The 16930-nt window shown below is 45.1% G+C and overlaps 1 pseudogene; it reads right to left on the bottom strand.

Annotated features, from left to right (window-relative positions):
* LOC115323085 overlaps positions 1 to 15365 on the bottom strand; it is a 28897-nt pseudogene extending 13532 nt beyond the window's left edge.
* Between the last annotated feature and the right edge of the window lie 1565 nt (positions 15366 to 16930).

The raw sequence follows: 16930 nt of genomic DNA, 5'->3' as shown, positions 1-16930 counted from the left end.
GGGGACAGGACAAGGTCTCAAACCCTGCTCACGACAACGTCTCAAACTCAACTCAGCTGAAAACTCGGCTCAGGACAGCGTCTCAAACTCAACTCAGCTGAGTTTGAGACGTTGTCCTGTCCCCTTTTCTATTTCTTCTTACACTATTTCTTTCGAATTTTATTCCCAGTCTCGGGATTTTGCATCATGATCATCATACACCAGCTCGCCTGCAAGGGATTTTGCATCATGATCAACATACACCAGCTCGCCTGCACCTTGACAATTCTTTAGTTTGTGTTTGCTTTGGAGGTTTATTTTCCGAGACGGAAGAAACGCCGAGCAAAAAGCACAGAAGTTGACAAAACTTGAGGTCGAGGAGCGTTCTTACCATACCAGTAGCGTCGGAAGAGAAAAAGCGGGGGGGAAGGGGGGGGGGGGGGGGAGGGCTGCAGCCTCTCTCTCTCTCCCCCCGATATTTCGGACTGTTAAAGAAAACAATAAGGGGAAAGGGGGCATGGTCGAGCTTATTTTAATCTGAAATTATTTATGCATATGTACAGCTACTGTCGCTCTTCACTGCATAAAAGGTCGCCTAGATGGTCATTGTTAGAAACGCGTTGTCAGAAGGCGCTACTCGTCCCATGCTCGGTGGTTCGGAAGTTCAAAGCTATGTCTTTTCGACCTAAATAACTGTGCCATTGGTAAAAACTAATAAATAAATAAACATAACAATAAATGCAAAAAATAAAAAGCTGGAGAAAAAAAAAAAAAAACTCAGGAATTCACCGGAAGTGTTGTATTCTCGAATATTCACAGGCCCAGAACTACGAAAGAAGTTTCTTCTACCAAAATGTGTACAGGCTAAAAGGAACATGTCCCAAAAACGTGAAATGAAAAAAATAAAAGAAAAATAATATATATATATATATATATATATATATATATATATATATATATATATATATATATGACGTGCCGAGTTTGAACAATATTAGAAATCTTTTTCCCTGAGTTAATTTATTCCTCAACATAAAAATAAGAATATATACATTAATTTGTATTCTGCAGATGTTAATGATATGTACTGTCCGTGGTGTTAATTTAAATGCTATACCTCAAACAATTAAGACGAACAAAAAAATTCCCAAGTTTAGGGCATAATTGCCCATAGATACATGTTTGGATATTTCTTCGAAACTCGTCTTGAAGAATAGTAATCATATCTTAGGACTACACTCACCTAGCCTATATATAGATCATTCTTAAAAAGTTTAACATCTCTACCATAAATAGCTTCGGCTATAGCGCGCTTCAAATATGGCACAAACGACAATTGTCAAAAACCCGTCGTCCTTCCTCGCTCCTTCGGGAATCTATTTTTCTAAAACCAAGCATGCCAGACGATTGAAATAAACGGCATTGTCTTTCGCAACTAATGCGGCGCCACATGTAAAAATGAGAGAAAAAAAAAATTACGAATGTACTTCACAGCTTGAATCCAAATGAAACCGCACGCCCGTCTTTCGAAGTTCGACGGACTTCGAACTTTTACCCTAAAAGTTCGAAGTTCGTCGAACTTTTGATTTTTCAGGAATCGGAAGTTCGACAATTTTCGAATTCTTTAGATTAATGTTCGAAAATTATCGAATTTCTTACCGTAGGAAGTTCGAAAGTTCGAAAAGCTTCGAACTTTTTAGTGCAAGAAATTCGAAAGTTCGAAAATCATCGAATTTTTTAGTCTATCAAGTTCGAAAGTTCGACAAGTATCGAATTTTGCAGCGTAATAAGTTCGAAATTTCGAAATGCGTCGAACGTTTTACTTTAGCAAGTTCGAAAATTCAACTCCCGTCGAATTTCTTGATATGGAAAGTTCGAAAATCGAAATCTTTCGAACCTTTCGAACCGCTTGATTCGATCATCGAACTTTCGATCATCGAACTTTCGAATCGAAAAAAGTTCGCGGCATCCCTAGTATGTATCATTTAGTTTTCACAGCTTTCTACGGCTATGCAGTGAACTGTGAAGGCCCTATACAGAGCCTCTACCAACCAGCCTATTTCTAGGGATTTTTGAAAGTATAGGCAGAAACACCCGCAATAAAGTAAGTAGCCGGCGCTGTTTTTTAGCTGCTAATCTCTTTACAGCCTACATTTAGTTTTTCTCTTTCTCTCCCCCTAAAACAACTAGTATGTTTTTATTGTTGTTTCTTTGTTTTTAATCACCGACGGGAGAACGAGTTGAATAAACAAGATCTTGTTGCCTGAGGCTAATCAGTTGCGCGCCGTCGGCTGGCTCGTTGACAACCTCGTAGATACGGTTTGCAAGTCGTTTTGTCGGGGACAGGCGGTGTCCCCGATGCTTTAGTGCAAGGTTACCGAGGACGTCTCCTCTTAGAGGTCTGTGGCTATCTTACTACTCCTTGCCGCGTGAAAAAGAATACGCCCAGTAAACCGTATCGGCATAGACCCTTGGCTAATAGTTGAAACCCTAGTGTTCATTTTGCTAGAACATACGAGACAGCGGTTATACCGTACCTGATTTTCGCTAAGAAAAACCTAGCACGTCTGAAATATATAATCTATCGGGGGATTGTCTCACTTCACCTCGCATTCCCACACACTTGTTTCGAAGTAGGCCGGGTGTTTAAACGAGACCGATATCTTCCACTCAACAAATACATCCACCTCAAGTCAAAAGGTCGAACCGAAAAATGTTATGTTAATATTCAGACCAAGAATTCCACGAGCCTGCTTATAGACGTTTACAAGAATCGCCTTCTGCGCGCTGCCATCTTTGTCTGCTGGGCTGTGGAACGCCTTCTCAGCATGCGCTGTTGCTCTGTTGCGTGGTATATTGGGCGCTGCGCATGCATCCACAGCTCAGTGACTCAGCATTTTAGAGCGCAGTTCTTAGGCACCCGTTTCCGCGGCTTGAGCGGCGTCGCCGTCGACGTAATTGCGCGGTGCATTATCGGTAAATTTTTCTGCTAAATTTAGCGGAAAAAATTCCCCGCTAAATTTAGCGGAAAATGTTTCCCTAAATGGGAGGCGAGCAGGAGAGGATGAGGGGCATAGCCTTTTCTCCGTACCTTCCCTGCTCCTCCTCAAGAGCTGCGCTCTAATTCGGCGTTACAGGGGATTGTAAACGTCTTTCTTTTTTCTTGTTCTTTCGCTCGAATGATAAGCAAGTAATTCAACGGTAGAAAAAAAAAAAAAAGAAGACACTGTTATGCAAGCGGACCACCCATTAAACAAATGGATGGACCCCTCGAAATTGATTAAAGCGTGTGACGTACACCGATTACACACATCACGATTAAAAATATCGATTGTTGCGTTGACACCATGTGCACTGGGAGAGACGCAGTCAACATGGTCAAACGATCAACTGGTCTTTAATCTATTCTTGAATTAAAATGATCTATTCTAAATAAAAATCGCTAAAATAGTAAAAAAAAAAAACAAAAAAAAAACACGGGGGTGGGGCAAGTGCGGAGCATCTGATTATCGCAGATCGTTCCGCAGCCAATGAAATTGCGGCGTTAGCCAATAAGAACGCCGGGGAACCAATCACGACGCGGGAAACATAATGAGCCACGCCCAGGATTTTTTTAGCTGTTCTTGACTATGTAATGGCGTGATCGCTCGGAACAACGACTCTCGCAATAAGGTATGTGATGCTCGTCAATACCTCGTATAAATGCAAAGCAAAACAAAACAAACAAAAATGTCGCCGATGTCGTGTTTGCGCTAAGTGTGCCGCGCAGTGTAAACAGGACGAGGCAAAATAAGAAAAAAAAATAGAGAAAAGAAACACGTATAGGCTGGTTTACATATCTGTGTTTGACTGAGACATGTCGTGTCTTGTGATTTCAGCTGTAACCGTTTCCACGCTATATTTTACACCCCGGTACAGCTGGTGCCGGACACCTATCGAGTAGACCTTTAGCACCTATACCCAGCCTATGTATAATATAGACTGGGTTTTTCGCAGCATCTTGCGAGATCAAATTTAAGCGCGTTTATGGAACATAATCGCTTACAACATCGTCATTTTTGTTTCATACCCACGGTGGAAGAATTATACGCGTAAAGTTTATAAAGAATTAAAAAAAAAATATACACGTAGGCCGGAAGTGTTTCACAGATACCGCCAATGTGCCACTGCGTTAAACACAATAAAGCCGAGGTCGCCCTTCTTATGCATACATACAACACACAAAAGAGACTGCATACAGATTCGAACGCGAGTCGCCGCAAGGTCCGTGCTTGGAATGCCGAGCGTGGCAATGAGTTGAAGCAAAACACTTAGCAAGCGGCATTCGAACCACGGATATATTGCGCCGCGACTTATGTTTGCAGACTGTATTTTGTGAATATGATATATTTAGCAGTGTGACCCCGGCTTAAAACGCACTCGGTCAGTCGAACGCAAATGTGTGTTAAGTCGCGCTCACACACTGCAAATACATTATGCGGTCTGGAGACAGTACCCGAGGCGTGTTCAATTGCACACGTGTGTATGAAGGAAACATGCTTCGAAGATGCTTGAAGCGCGCCCGCAGACAATTATGTCACCGTGTCTGCAGCAAACAGTGCGGCGCGGCTCGTACATATGCGACGAATCAGCTCCATGCGACGCCTGCAGCGGTCTTCGTTGGACGCAAGTGGAAACAAGGACAGCTGGGAGACGAGAGGGGATCACATATAATTCAGCGTCTTTATCTCGACCCGCTATCTGGAAACCCAGTAATCAGCGCCAGCTCTCCGTCGGAGCCCGCGGAGCCGAAGACCAGAGGTCGGCATTTTAGGTCGCCCTCACTCACCCTCACCCTCACAGCCACACTTACCTAAGCCCCTCACTCAGCCTCACCCTCACAGCTACACTCACCTTCAGCCCCTCACTCACCCTCACCCTCACAGTCACACTCACCTTCAGCCCTTCACTCACCCTCACTGAACCTCACGGCCCTCACGCACTCACCGCCCTCACGGCCCTCACGCCCCTCAATCACTCATGGCCCTCACGCCACTCACCGCCCTCACGGCCCTCACCGCCCTCACGGCCCTCACGGCCCTCACGCACTCATAGCCCTCACCGCCCTCACGCCACTCACCGCCCTCACGCGCCTCACCGCCCTTGCGGCCCTCACACACCTCACGCCCCTCACGCACTGATGGCCCTCACGCCACTCAGGCCAGCTTCAGATGGGGCAATTTCGCCCAGAAACTTTACGTCGCAACACCAGCAACACGGGCCGCCCGCGATCACACGCAGCAACGAATTGCTGCAATTTGCCATCGTCATCATAAAATTTTATTTTTCTTGCACTATTTAGACACAATTACGCGTTATAAACGTGTTTTTATGCATTTAAATCTCATTAAGAATACTAATGCACCTTTCTGAAACAGTTTATTTCCAAAAAAACGATCGATTTCAAACCAGAACCAAGTCTTTCGGTGTCATCATCACCGGCACGAGGTATCACGTGAAAATTTTGCGTCCCTGGTTGGATGCAGCCGCTTCAAACGCATTCGAATTGCTCCGAGTTGCATGGCCCTCACGGCCCTCACGGCCCTCACGGCCCTCACGGCCCTCACGGCCCTCACCGCCCTCACCGCCCTCACGGCCCTCACCGCCCTCACGGCCCTCACCACCCTCACGGCCCTCACGGCCCTCACCGCCCTCACGGCCCTCACGGCCCTCACCGCCCTCACGGCCCTCACCACCCTCACGGCCCTCACGGCCCTCACCGCCCTCACGGCCCTCACCGCCCTCACAGCCCTCACGGCCCTCACCGCCCTCACAGCCCTCACGGCCCTCACTCACCCTCACACTCATGAATTTTCCTGGTTCAGAAACTCACTCACCCTCACCTCACCTGTGAGGATGAGGGTGAGTGAGGGTGAGTGAGGGCCCTCATGAGTGAGGTTTGCCGAGGTATGACCGCAACAGACTCGCACACGAGCAATTCGAACCGGAGTACCCTTCGTATCGCTCCGGACGTGCAAAAACGGTTCCCTAAAACTCTTTAGTTAGTGAAAGGGGGTAACGGCCACGACTAAAAAGCAAGCAGCTCCAAATGTGCAACGTCAGGGCGCTCGTTTTTATTGTGGGCTTGATATTGTAGGTTCAACCAGTCACACACAGAAAAGAAAGCAGGATTGCGGCGTATTTACTGTGCGTGACTGGTTTAATCTAAAAGCAAATGAGGAGTGTAGTTGAGCGCCGATGACGAGGCACTCCTGACGCCGCATGATCGGCTCAACAGGATTGTAGCGTCGACTGCGGTCGGGATTTAGAAAGGAACAGAATAGAGAAAAAGTTGTCGTGGCTTTGGCACGGTGGAAGGAGAAATAGGCTTCGGAGTAAGGCCTGAAAGGGGGCCGAAATCCCATTCGGTCTTCGCGTCTTTCCCGGCAGGGTCAGTGTCGAGATGGGGGCTAAGCGCTCGCAGGTGCGGCCGCGCACCTCGCAGCCTCGAAAACGTGCGCTCAATAGGTACGATTCGTCGGGCTCCTCTCATGCTGCGCCATCTCACGGCGTTAGTCCGAAATGAAAGCGAACCTTCGACATACTTGCTCCGTTTCGAGGCGGCGCCGTTAGACACATACGTATCTTTCTTTTTTTTTTCATCGTGGTCGCGGCACGGTGAAAAAGAAATCGTCCTTGCCAATAAGAGGTGACTCAAAAGAGAGAAAACCTTGTCACCGCTTATCAAGGCAACGGTATAGGGAAAGGCACCGTCACGTGGAGGACACACGTCCGAAACCTGCAGCATATGATAATCTTTATTTTTAGACATACGTGTGTCTGAGAGGCTGTGGTAAAAGAAGACAAAAAGTCTCCTCGCGAGGGCATCAGTCCCCTTTTAAAGCAATCAATAGTGTGCGCGACCACTGTGAACATAAAAGAATGTAAAACAATATTCAAATTGACATTATCTAAGCAACGTAAACACAATAATTAGAATCAACGTCATCAAACGTTTCAAATCAAAATCATTCACATCGACATTATTGAGATCACATTTATTGACATGCAATGTCATTAGCACACATGTGCGCAGAAAAAAATTAGCAGTACGTAAAGGACGACCGTGTTGTTAGGGGTACTGAATATGAGGAAAGGACAAAGGGACGGACAACAACGACGAACTTAAAGGGAAGTTGTTTGTCGTTGTTTTCCGTCCCTTTGTCCCTCCCTCGTATTCAAATTATACTTCGTTTCAGCTTCGGTCCGAGCGCGGCCGATGTTATGAACCGAAGGGCCAATCAAACAGCGCAAAAAGCGCAGCGTCATGGCGTGCTCTCTGCGCTTGATAGGACTAGGCGGCGGAGGAGCACGCACAGAGAGACGGCGAATAGCGGCTGGTCCTATCAACTGCAGAGAGTACGCCATGATGTTGTGCCTCTTTCGCTGTTTGATTGGCCCTTCGGCTCATAACATCGGCCGCGCTCGGACCGAAGCTGAAACGAAGTATAGCAATACTTGCGGATTTATTTATTTATTTTAAATACCCTCAGGCGCCGTAGCATTGTAGAGGGAAGGGGTAAAGCAAACAAAAATCAAAAACGACACAAGAAATGCGTCAAGAAATACAAAGAAAAAAACTCCGATTGGCCAAAGTTGAAATCAGCGTCTGCTTCGAAGAAAATAATTCAAATGAAATGACTCATGTTGGCTTATCACACAGAAATGTAAGCAGAGATTAGCGAGAGAAAAAAATACTCGGGTATAGTTGCGATATCTGTTGTAAGGTGCTTCCAGTCGTTTGATGTAGAATGAATAGAAAATGGTGTTAGTTTGGCAACGTGTTAACCCACCTTTATTCTGATGGTCCGCAAGGGAAGAGTAATAGTTGGGCAAAGTAAAGAAATCGCCTCGTAACGACTGATGATGATAAACTTAATGAAACAGGCCAAGTCGGAGAAACCTTCTACGCAATATAAAACAGGGTAACAACTTACTGGACTTCACTGATGATATTCTTGCTGTTTGATTATAATCAGAAAGAATGAAACGAACGGCGTTATTTTGAACTAGCTCGAGAGCTTTATGTAGAATGGCGTAGTTAGAATCCCAAATGGATGCTGCGTATTCTAATTTAGACCGTACAAGAGTGTTATAGGAAGACATACATAACGGTATGAGTTTACGAATTCAAGTTGAATATCGGTCAGTGTATATGCTGAAGGGCGCGCGCCTTGCCGTGAAGCCGTGATAGTTTGTATTTGCTGGGGTTTACTTCTATGCACCATTTTTTGGTCCCCAAGAGTAATATTACTTAAATAAAATTGTAAAAGGCGTTCATCGTCATTAACATGAACTTCCCGTTAAATTAAACAACCATCCGCGTATAAATGCATAAAGAAAGAAGCACATCTTTTTAAATATTTCATGAGCATTAGAAAAAACAAAGAGCGGGCCTACCCAAACTTTGGGGTACAACAACATACAACATAAGTCAAGGAAGAATTATTTTCATTTAGAGTTACATATTACGAGCGATTTTTAAGAAAGCATTGCAGACAGATCAACAAATTATTATCTAGGTATAACTAAGAAACTTTAAGCATTAGTTGTTTATGATTAACCTTATCAAATGCTTTAGAAAAATCGAGAAAAATAGAGTCAGCTTGATAGTTTTTGTCCACTATCGCATGCAATTAATGGGTGAAATGAAGCAGCTCTGTTTCGTAAGACATTGGGCGACGGAAACCATGTTGAGCAGGGGCGAAAAAAGGTGCCTCTAGGTAATTAAAAATATGATAGTAAGGTGTGTGCTTTATGACTTTACAGCTAGGGGATAGTTGCTGCTAGTAACATGGGTCGATACTTTAGTGGGAAATGCTTGTTACCGGACTTACGAAGTGGAACCGCCTTCGCAGTTTTTCATTTTATTGGGCACGTGCCAGACGCAAGAAATTGGTTGAAAATGTTGGCAAAAAAAAAAAAAGATGTCTACATTTTAGTTTGTCTTAGAGGTTTTGAGGTAATATTATCACTTTCACATGACGATGATACTTTCATAGCATCGATTAACTTCACAATTTCAGCAGGCGCCATATCAATTGGAAACATCGGGCAAAACTCAAAACGTGGAACGTCATAGAAAACATTTTCATCACAAACTGAAAAAACTATTTTAACAAAACATTATTTAACATTCAAGGCTATCCTACTGGCGAGAATACCGCACCAGACTCATCATTAAAAGCGTACTTCGGCAATTTGTTCATGGTCCCCGATTTGCCCAAAAACTTGCTAAACACTCCAGCAAACATCGCTGAAATAGTAGATTAAGCAAACATATTGTTTTTTTTTCTCGGGAACTTATTGAATTTACAATTTGGTCTTCACCGTGTTTTTCAAACAAAAACTCGCCACTGGCAACAACAAAAACGTGACGCCAGCGGAAAGCAGCGGTTAATCTTAGGACTGTAGAATTAGTTGCCAACTAATTACAAGCAGTTTCAGAGTGTCAAATGAATGTTTTGGAAGCTCGCTGCAGTACCCGCGCACCAGCATAGAACAAGTGCTTGGAATAGTCTATTCTTTAGACTGCTTGCTTGGCTGGAACGCCTACCTACTGACGTTTCGGCACGGATAAGTGCGGGTATATTCGAAAGTTGGCTTCAGCATAATTTCCGTTTGCCGATTTGGCATTAACTATTGTGGGTTTCGCGGTACTAAATAGTATATCGGAAAGATAAAGACCGGTGCTTCCGAAAATTTAGTTAGCAGGGGAACGTCAAAGAATCGCCGGAGTAGACATTTAAGAAAAATTAAGCCATCTTTATTCATATTAACAGTCTTCCTGAACTTCTTGGGGTCATTTGATAATAGACTGGGTAAAGTGTTCTTCAAAAATTATTTTTGATGTCAGATACAGCTTGGGTATAATCAGCCTCAACCGCAAAGTATTCCTCCCAGCGATATTTCGTGTTGCGTAATTTAGCGAAACGAAAAAGTTGCTCTCATTTATTCGAAAGACGTTTTAGGGTATTGTTGTTCCATGGTTGCTTTAGCATCAAAATTAATAAGCCTGACGGGTACGTGCGCATGGATCAGTTCGTTCACTTTTAAACAAAACAATCTCCCATTTCAAACACGCTTCGTTGATCAAATTGGGGCAGATATATGTCCAAATAGCTGCACAGTCTTTGGTTAGAGAGAACAAAAGTGGGGCTTTACTCTGGTCAGAAATAAGCCTCACTCTTTTTAAATTAATATTGTGGAGCAACTTTGAGATCACGATTTAACAATGAGAGATATCTTAAAACTGGGAAGTACGTAATGAAAGATGTAGGTCAGGGTGCGTCGACAGAATTAATACAAGTGTGTTCGCAGTATTGATGGCATACCTCGTTAGTTTCGTTACCAGCTGTGTAAAGTTAAAACACGCACACGGACGCAAAGATTGATGACACTGAGTTAAAACAAGTTGAACAACAGAAGATGGGACGGACGACCTGATATCTGCAAAATTAAGATATCATAATAAAGAGAACTAGAATATTGACACACAATAAAATTAATAACATAATGGAAATCAACAATCAATATCATTGCGCTGTTTTGGGGGGCGGTAGCAGACACATTGTAAAATTGCTCTGTCATTTAAAGTTATGCATGCCCACACCGTTGCTAGGTCGCAAACAACATCTAGACAAAAGATGGGTATGCACTGTGATACGGTTGATACGGTTACGGGTGCGCCACCACCATGTCTACCGTCTTTGTCAAAACGATATAATTTATATTTTCTATCACCTTTGAATATTTCAGAGCAGCAAACATTTTTACTGAGCCTTGTTTCTTTGGAAAAACAAATAAGCCTGCGTTCGATGGACTTACAACAGAGTTAAGCTGATCTCGTTTATTCATAACACTTCTAATGTAAGATGTTGTTGCCTCATTTTTAAGAGTACGGGTGCGTTAGGCTTGCCCATGTACACTATCTTGGTAATGGTCAGCCGAAATGGTTTTGGCACGAGGCAGTCTTTCGCGAGTTTGTTCCCGTGGCTAGTCACTATTCCTACCTCTTCCGGACCAGAAAGTGCTACCACCATAAGATAATATGATGAGCAATTACGATAATATGATGAGCAATTGCGACGCTTTTTTTTTTCTTTTGTAGGGAGCGGTGACGGTGTTCGATGAATGGATCAAGAAGTATGGTGACGTGGTAGGGTAAGTCGTCTTGTCCTGTCGGCATATGTTTTCTTTTGTCCCGGTCTTTAGGCGTTTTACTTCAAGAATGTACAACCAACTAGCCCAACTACCTTTCTTAATAAAAATTCTAGATTCAGACACTCTATGTGTCTTTCTCTTTCCTTCGAAAAAATCTAGGCGTTCTTGACAGGAGTGTATTATGTGAGCGAAAAAAATTCCGGATGTTCAGAAGTAATTTTTTAAACTATATCTGGGTACCAGGGAAAATATTTTTGTTAAAAATTGAGCGCTTATTATTTAACTTTCATTAAATTCATATATTGCAATCCAGAGTTTCATTTCATTTTGTATTCCTAATTCTTCTCAATTTTAGATAAACGAAAAATTATCTGGGCACCAACATACCTGCAAATGCATACTAGCAGCGACGAAACCAAACGAAATCACTACTAGTATGTAGACGAATAATTTTTAATTGGATTTGAGATTGTGCTGACAGATGCCGTGCAATAATGGAAGCGCCTTTGGCTTTACTAATTTTAAGTGGCACAGGACACAACCTGCAACCAAGGACAGCTTCAATAGACGCAGATTCTTCAAAACCTGTAAACGCCTGAACTTCATCGCTGAGAAGCTTTAGTTTTTTGCATATTTTTCGGAGGTTCATGTCTCTCCACCAAACCTGCTTCTTGCAGTACGAACTATGAAAAAAAATGAGACTTTTATAACTCCCTGTAACACTGAATTAGAACGCAGCTCTTGAGGAGGAGGAGGGGAGGGTACGAAGAGATTATGCTCTTCCTTCTCCTCCTCCCTTCCTTTCCTCCTCCTCCTCCTCTTTTGAGGTCTTTCGATTTTGCGATATACCGTGCTAAACAATCTGAGAAAGATATATAGAGCGCAGCAGACATTGGTTGCACTATTTCTCCACGGGGCGCGGTGCCGTCGGGGACGAGATGCGCTCCGATTACAAACCGAAAGTTGAAACATAGTCAAATTTGTGCGGTTTTCAGAAAGCCGTAAAATGCTGCGCGTGTCTTTAATCGTTCTGCAATTTCCTAATTTAGTATTTTTCGATGTTGCTGAACGATTTTCAAATTGAAACCATGCCCTTAGACGCAATATTGAAAAAGTTAATTACGCAAAAATAATTAACAATCTAATTATCCCGGACTTTAACAATTAATCGGAATAGGCCCCTGGCCCCGGACCAAAACGACACAAGCCTTTTTTTTTTTTGCGACGCGTAGTTTTCGCAATATAGAATTGGTCCACTTTTCGTGAAACACCCTGTATATATATACATAATACACTTACCACTTGTCCGGAGAAAGGAAATATAGTTCTCACATCTGGAAGCTCCACTCTGTCCATGTTCTGTCGGTGCCAGGAAACAGAACAAGGCGGGAGAACGAGACAACGTTAGAGTCAACACTTTGACGAAGCACGTGATACTCTCGATGTCATCCTACTTGCTATCGGCTCTGTCGAAGACTGCTCGGCGTTTTTGATTTCCTGAGCATTAGTCTTGAGCGCACTCTCCCGAGATGGTACAGCAGAACAGCGAGTGCACGTCCCTCGGGACCACCACCTTACCATTTGCGGCTCTTACAAGGACGAAATGTGGTGTTTTTAACCGTGGGAGCTGAGATCTCGCAAGGGGCAGCGGAGGTTTCTGCTTCCCTCTTAACCTTGCACGGTCCCGTTAATGCTTCGTTATATACTTAACTATAAGAATACATTCCGCACCACTAATTCACATCAGACAGCGCGCCTACAGCACCGAAACGTTTCCGAGTGGTAGGGACGGCCCGCGTCCGAAGAGCGCATGTGCATTGCGGAGTATACACTGTCACACGTTCGTGCTGCGCTGAGAGAGAGGGCTGCCGCTGCCGCACAGAGGTAACGCTTTCGCCAAGGCAGCAGGGGCGGCTGTGTCCGCTGTCTCAATGGTTGTCCACGCCGATAGATGGCAGAAGGCGCCCCTCCCGATCAGAGCCGTATATGGGGAGAGTTTGGTCAGTCTATGATCTCGCTGCCGTAACGCTCTCCTCCCAAGTGAGCCAATCAGCACGCGGCGTAGAGCGAGAGGCATGAGCGCATGCGCGTGAACATTCGGCTGCGCCCACCTGAGTGGGGAGGGCCGCCATCTTCGATCATTCTCCCGGCGGAATGCGTGGGATCGGCATCTATATCTCAATTATTGCCTTTTATATCGCTGGCTCTGGCAAGAAAATGACATTCTGTTATTCCTCGGTGGGTTAAAAAGTGTAATCGATGGTTGTTTCAAATAAAATAACTTCTTGATAATAAACGAGGTCTTGACAAATGGGTTTTTGGAATTAAAGAAACACTGGATTTAATATTCTCGATACAATTTTAGTTTACAAGACGGACACTATTGGTGGTCGCGTACCACCATTGCACACACACTATAACTTTGAGTCCCGCTGTTAGACCGCCGCATAGTTTTCTTGAGCAGCTTGGTCTCGCCCAAGGCTGTAACCCGATCCGCATCCTGCCCGACGCCAGCCAGTCGCGCCTTCAAGGCACGGGCATCAACGTGCGAGATTCCTGGCGCTGAGGAGTTCGAATAAATCACAATCCTCCGAGAGCTCAACCTTGCGCCTAGCGAAATAAAAGAAAAAGGCAAAACACAATGGCGCTCGCTTGGAATGCGCTTGGCGAAATAAAATAAAAGGGCCAGTACAGAATGGCGCTCGCTTACATTCGGGCATCCCGGCATTGTTAACGTCCTCGTTAACGACAACAAAAAGCAATGCTTATGCAAATTAATAAAGATTAATCTTTCATGTTTCTCAATAATAACAAAATATGAATTCACAGGAATTGACACTACATATACGTGAACAGCACAATAAACGCATAAATTCTTCAATGCACGTTATGCAACAAAAAACAACAACAACAACAAAATCGATACAAGCGAAAAATAATATGTATTGCAAATGTGCTCATTTCGGAATTGCACGCTTACGTGCAGAGCGCCTCGGGAGCTGAACGGTGACTTCCTCCCTGGCAGATTCTGCTTCTTCTGACGATGATGTGTCGTCTTCCAAGTGTGTTTTCTTTGTTGTCGACGTCCATACCTTCAACTGGGAAACATGCGCCGTAGTTGCGAATCTACTGGCCTTGGTCTTGTCAAGCTTAGTGACGCGATATGTGTCAGATGGAAGAACCTGCGTCACAACCAAAGGCCCTCTGTACTTCGGTTGAGCCTTTGTTGGCTTGCCTGTTGGTTCAGTAGCTTTCCTCATAAAGACTATGTCTCCGACATTGTACAGTTGAAGCACAGGTTCACATGTTAGTTTTGACTTCAAAACTTGCAAACTTTCCTCTTGCTCAGGGTTCCACCCAAACTTTTCATTCCTCTTGGTGAGCCTTGTGAGGAGTTCAGCGATTAACGCATACTTCAGGACGAAGCGTCGAAAGAAGTTCGTCACTCCCAAAAATCGTCTGACATCATGAGGGTTCTCTGGGACCGGGAATTTTGTGATTGCGCGTACCTTAACTGTGCCGGGTTGCACCGCTCCGTTCTTCAGTCGAAAACCCAGAAACTCCACACTGTCTTTTCCGAAAGCGCATTTGCTCAAGCGAAGGGTTAAATTCGCCTTCCTGAAGGCTTCGAGGATTTGGCGCAGCCGCGTGATGGTATCATCCCAGTTTTTCGCTGGAATCAGCACATCATCCAGGTAGCACGTCGCGATCGTTCTCCTCAGCGGCCCCAAAACGTGGTTCATAAGACGCTGGAACACGGACGGAGCATTCGTGAATCCAAACATCATCCTCTCAAATTGACCTGTCTCGTCCGGAGTGATGAAAGCTGTCTTCTTCTTCGCATCGTCACTCAAGGGAACCTGAAGGTAGCCGTGAGCGAGGTCGAGAACTGTGTACATCACTGCTCCGGATAGTCCTTCTAGTTGATCATCAATGCTTGGTAGGGGGTATTTTTCTTTTACGGTCTGGGCGTTCAATCGTCGATAGCCCACCACTAGACGGTTCTCTCCGTTCTTCTTCTGAACAAGGATCACGGGACTTGCGTAAGCGGAATGCGTCTCGCTCAGAATTCCCTTTCGTTTCCATTCGCTGACGATCTCGCGAATCGTTTCTCTTTCAGCCACGTTTGTTCGGTAAGGCCGAACCGCAACTGGTGAGCTTCCCGGCACTTCCGGGATGTCCATTTCAAGGACATTTGTGCATGCAAGCTCGCTCAAGTTCGTAGCGAAGCACTCCCGATACTCGTTCAGGAGGTCAAGGAGCTTATTCTTTTGCCCCTCGGTCACCGACGGACCTACTTCGACCTAATTCTTGTCTATCGGCAACCGAATTGCCGTGGTGAAAACCCCTTGTTTCTCGGTTTCGTAACTCTCTTCTGCTCGGTTTCTCTGGTTGTCCTCCTCACCGGGTGTGTTTACAATGTCGACCGCAGTGACACGTCCAAGACGCTGTCTCTTTTTAATGACTACATCGTTATTTCCGCTTGGGAAAAGTGGAACAGCAATCTCTCCGTCTTTCATGTCGAGAAGAATTTCTTTTCCACAGTTGTTGAAAAGGACGGGGCCAGTGACATCAGATTCTGATGACAGCGTGATCCAATTTATTACGTTCGCCTGGAAAGTGGATTTTTCGGTTGTCTTTACAATCAACTTGGGATTGTCGATCAAGGGTTCGAGGTGGGAGAAAGGGCACTGACTCTTGTGCCAAAAGCGTAGACATCCGCCCAGCCTAGCATAGGTCACGTTCGGGAGCTCGGTGAAAGTTCGACCAACGAGCAGGTCGACGGACTGGCCCTCGTCTGGTACAACAAAAATTGTGATGTTCTTCCCGGTAACACCGTCAATATCCAAGTCTGCTTTACATTTACCAATTGTCCTTACTGCTGGGACGTCCTGGTTACCGAATCCATAAAGAGGTGTCGCGTCTCTCATCAGCTCAGCACCGACCACGCCGCCGCAGACGCGCGCAAGAGGCATCCGGAACTTCCGGTGTCAATCATTCCAATGAGCTTTTTGTCGCCATTCCTTGTGACTTGTTTAAGGAGCACTTCAGAGAAACTCCTCTCTTTTGAGTTGCTTACGGCGTTGGTCTCACTCCTTGGAGCTCTTTCGATGCAATGACGCTGAGTGCGCCCGGTTTTTCCACAGCTCAGGCACTTTAGTGGGCGCTTTGGCTCTGGACAGTCACGTGCAATGTGACCGAACCGTGAGCAGTTGTAGCACTTGCGCTCACCCCTTTCGCTGTGTATTGGTGATCTCTTATCATTGTTGTCTCTCTCGTCAACGGTTTTTTTGACAGACGTCATACCCGGGTCTCGGTTTCGCGGTGTGTCGGTAGCAGCCCCTTTTTCACGCTCTCCACCGAAGCGCTCTTGTCGCTCCCGATCGATCCTTTCGAATTCCTGTATGTCGTGTAGGAGGTCATCACCGTCCTCATGTGTTTTCCCCATTAACATGGTGCACAGTTGTCGCGAACGCAAGCCGGTGAGTACTTGCTCGCGAGTATCGCAGAACTCGAGGTTTGCCTCTCCACAAAGACGAATCTTCGAATAGAAGTATGCAGTCGTGCTCTCGTTTCGCTGCTGGACGCGGTCTTGCATTCTCCTCCAGCGTTCCGCTGCTCGGGCCTGGCTAACGAATGTTCGTCGAAACTGGTACTCTAGATCTTCCCACGACGCAATTTCTGCATGGCGCGAGCGTAACCAGTCTTTGGCATCTCCTGTGAGATGTGATTTTGCCGTTTCCAGGAG

Source organism: Ixodes scapularis, unplaced genomic scaffold (assembly GCF_016920785.2).
Source record: "Ixodes scapularis isolate PalLabHiFi unplaced genomic scaffold, ASM1692078v2 PGA_scaffold3__209_contigs__length_174095766, whole genome shotgun sequence".
In the NCBI taxonomy this organism is placed as follows: Eukaryota; Metazoa; Arthropoda; class Arachnida; order Ixodida; family Ixodidae; genus Ixodes; species Ixodes scapularis.
Note: the sequence above shows the minus strand (reverse complement) of the source record. Positions and strands in the feature narration are given on the sequence as shown.